Genomic DNA, 4,698 nt, shown 5'->3' with positions numbered 1-4,698 from the left:
TACATACATACATACATACATACATACATACATACATACATACATACATACTGTACATTAAAACATGCATTCATACATACATACATACTTATACACACACACACACAAACACAAATGTATCCAGCCAGCCATCCATCCATCCTTTTTTCAGCATTTTTCTACTAATAGCCAACTCATAGGTGACTGCATTAGAGGTTGCTGTGCCTTCATTAATTCACCCTATACTGCCTCCTGGTGACGTGAAGGAGGGGGGACATGAGGAAACAATTCAATTCACAATGGATACAAAAAAAGTTACAATTCACGTGAAATTAGACATAGGCATACCATATCTCTCATCCTCTCCCCCTCTCTTTCACCCATTTCAATAATTGATTTTTTAATTATTAATAACATGAGCATAATTCTAACAAAAGAGGAAGAGAGGAATGTATTGTATATCCTTATAATAATTGCAATGCAATTCATGTCATGCAATTCACTTTGTTCAGTTATGCATAATTAAACATGATATATTATTCATCGTTCTAATCTGATGGCTGATGGTCTGGCAATTTTATGACATGTTTAATTCACAACGTCAACCGATCGTAATTGGTTGTACTTTAAAGAGCACCTATTATGCTTTTTCGACTTTTATGACCTATGAACGTTGTTATGATTTATAGTCATGTTTAACCATACTAAAGTGTCAAATAACTACGTACATGCATTTAGACATGTTCCCTGATGACCGTCTGGGGCGGCTGTGCAGAGCGCTAAACACTAGGGACGCCGGTCGCCATTCACTTGTTCAAATTCCTTGGATTTATCTATGTAGAACAATCCGGATTTTCCATGCATGGTAATGCTGCAACATGCTCTTCCGGAAGGTAACCAATCACAACGGAGTGGGGTTGGCAGGAAGGGGGCGAGTGGGCGGAGAAGGACGAAGCCAAGTGTGGACAGAGAATGCTGAAAGCACCCAGATGAGAGGAAGAGTTTCCCGGAAATCGACATAGTTTTTTGTGCTGTGATTCGTGTCAGGTTGCTCTATAGGAGTCATTAACAAAAAATGAAGACCAGAAAAGTAGTATAATAGGAGATCTTTAATAAGTCTTTTCAAAGTAAAAGCGGTCTGGAAGGTGTCTCATCATTTTGTGCTGAAGAGTTCCCGCCACGATCTCAGACTCGATGCCACACTCATCGTTCCCACGCTTCATCTTGAAAAACCCTTTTGGGGGGGGAAGAGAAAGAACACAGGTTATGTAAGTTAAAAGTTTAATACTGGCATGCAATCAGTGCACTAGCAAATTATAGCCTGCAGTAAGACCGATTGTGTGACATTATTTAACCATCCATCAACAGCAAATACGATCAGACAGATACATCATTGTACATACACAAACCACATTTGTCCGACCACGGCGGATGCTGACAACATTTTACACAACAAGCCAAACATCCCCACGGCAGGTGCGCTCTCTCTCTCCCTCGCTGTCGCACGCACGTAAACAATCAGTCCAACTTCTCCATCTCCAAGGCTAGGCTGCTTCACTAAGACCACACCCAACCACAAAGCCTTCATAACCATGCAGTATGTGGAAGCCGGAAAGGACATGCACGCGCACAGTCGCACACACTCATCTTACGCACAACAATCAGTTCTATCGTCACAATTCAGTCACTGTAAAGTGACTGAAGAAGAAAAATAGATTTAAAATATAGCCTCTCACCCAGGGCCGGCGGTAGCCAGGGGCAAGGGTGGGCTCAGACAACCCCAGTGTGCGCCCTGCCCACCCAATCAAAATTGAAGATTTTTTTTCTTTTTCTTTTTTGGTGGAGGTCCAGACCCACTATCGGACTGACCTGTTCATTCGCTATCCAAGAAAATGTCAAATAAAATTCAGCCAATTAATAAATACTATAGAATATACCATTACCATGCATTGCTTCTGATTGGGTGGGCAGGACAGCCTGCCTCCAAGTTACCCACCCACAGTTTTCTTCTTTAACATAAATTTGATTTTTTTTCTTGCAATTTTACTATTTCTGTCTGGAGAATTCATTCATATCAGTATTTTTGCCAGCAGAATTGGATTTTCGATTCAGAGATACTGTTCTGAGGTGTCTTTGTGAAGTTGTTGCGCAATTTATTCTGTATATTTTATATTCTTTTCTAAGAATGGCCTGAGTTGACGAACGGAAGTCGAATCATGACAGCGTCATGAGGTGTCGTTTATGCGAACTTTCCGGCGTCGCGAAAATGTTTTCCCCATAATTTCCAACGATGTGAACGCACCATTTATGTCAATGGCGACAACAACACGGCCACCGTCGCCTTTTACTTCCGGCTCACGTCCCCCGGCCGCAAGATCTTGAGCATGCGCAGAACGCGAAATCCAATATCGGATACGATGCGGGTAAACTTTACATGCAGGTAGAAAGCGGAATATGATCGAGTTATCTAGGTGTTCTTATCCGTTTTCGCTTGTCCGTTCATGTACCGATTTCTGTCCCTAGTAGATCGGGTAAAGGTTTTTACATGCATTTTATAAGTCCTGTTAAGGTCTTATTAGTTTATTTACCCGATAATGACTGTGTTGTGGCAACCCCCGTCGTCAGTGGCTGGGATTTCCTAAAAAATTGTCATTCAGGGTTGCGGTGCAACGGTTTATTTTGTGCAGCTCTCGAAGAAAAATGGGAAATTATGAAGTAACTCAGGTTTCTCCCACACTGGGGTATAAGGGTGAGGGGTCTCCGGATCAGGTCCGTCGGCGTGGCATTCGCTCCCGGCGCCTCCCGTTCAGCTCTGTAGGAAAGCGTTACGACGTTAGTTCAGCATGCGGCATTCGTCCCTTACGGCGTCTTTCTCCGACGCGTGTTCCTCCCCGCCTGCCAGGTGCCCGGCCTTTAAAGCTCCTGTCCCGTCTCCCTTCCCCAGGTGGTCCCAATGCCCATGATTGCCCGGGTCCGCTTGATGAGCGATCTAGCGCAGCCGCGCTGAACGGTAAGTATCTTCCCTGGACGACCTGTCCGCGGAGAGGGCACTGTTCAGGGTGCCGGCGCGGTTCGTCCATGACCGACGGCGTGGGGTTGCCACAATGTAAACGCACTGACTGTATCAGACTGGTTGCTACGGACAGGAAATAAATATCACGCCTTACACTCCCTCTATAGGCCCTTAACACGAGTGTGTTTACACGGGACAGCTAGATCGGATTAAGCCTTATACCGATTTTACCACTCGAACGGACCGTGTCAATTATCCGAATGTACATGGCCTTTAAGAGACCGGATAATGGCCGGAGCATGGCTCAATCCGCTACCCTAGGTGGCGCTGTAGCCCTTTCAACAAGGGGTTATAGAGCCACTTCCGGTTGACCTCTACGTCCCAGCGACAACAAACACCGGCGGCATTCGAAAAAAATGTTTTCATTAGACAGCTGTCAGTTCACTTCCGATCCATGTCATTTCTCCGACGCTGCATTTTTCCGACCGAGAGACAGCTGTCCCGCATACGGCAACGATCCCTTTTTCCTCCATGTAGCGTTTCAACCTTGACTTCCGAGCCTCAAAGCCAAAATTCCTTTCCCTCAATTCCTTCTTCACCATGGCCGAGATAACCCCCACTACGAGTCTTTGTTGTGGAAGTACCAGCGAGTCGGAGAACTCGACGTAGTCTTTAAGATTCATTATCAGAGAATATCCCTGTCAGTTCGGTCGCGGCGCAATGAATGGATAAAGATCGTATGCACGTCAGAAGAAAAAAACGTTTAATTTGACAGGTGTGCCCAAAGTTAGGCTACTACTTTACAACCTTGTCGATACTACTTTACAACCCCCGATTGTTGCGCAATACCGATCTAAATTTTGCGGGTTAAAGTTAGCAGCAGGTTGGATATTCGCCGGATATTCAGTTTTGCAATCGGATTCATCCCGCAATCGGCTTAATCAACACAATTGCAACACAACTATATTACGGGTGTAGTATGTTGAGGACAGTATAGGACACCGTATTGACAAAAAAATCACACCGACATTACTTGTTGCAATCGATATCTGTGCAAGAACAGCACTGTAATCTACGTTACGGATGCTATCTGTTTTAGGGACCGTTTACAAATTACACTCCACAGACTGGTGGCATACACGATACCATGGAATTGTTTCAGGATAGAAAGTTATCAAGGCCACGTTGGTTCCATTCAATCAAAATGATTAGTCCCTTTCTTAAATTACTCCTAAATATTTGATTCCTTCGATTTCATTTTCCCGCTGAGCAGTAAAGAGGAAGCGTATGAGAACACTCACCAGGTCCCATTCCTTCATGGAGCCCACTTTCTTCTCCAGGAACTCGGCCATGCCCATCCCCATACGATGACAGATGTCAGAGATGACCTCGTGGTACTGCTGGCCCAGCTTACGGAACTCCAGGGAAATCTGGACCAATGAAATCAACGAAATTACGTTAAAAAAAGATGAATAAACAATAGTCACACTATTAAAATTGATAACACTTATATTTATACTACCCCATAAAAAAAACGCTCTCTTTCCATCATTTCAATAATTGATTTTTCAATTATTATCTTGAGCATAATTTTAACAAAACAAGGACATCCCTTGCTTAGAAGAACCATCTCATCTTATCGTGGTTGTACATTTGCTCTCAGAAGGATCAGTCAAATTAACTGTTTGGTGGAGAATCATCTGGGT

This window comes from Pollachius pollachius (genome assembly GCF_949987615.1).
Source record: "Pollachius pollachius genome assembly, chromosome: 16".
NCBI lineage: Eukaryota > Metazoa > Chordata > Actinopteri > Gadiformes > Gadidae > Pollachius > Pollachius pollachius.
This window is presented reverse-complemented; position numbering follows the sequence as displayed.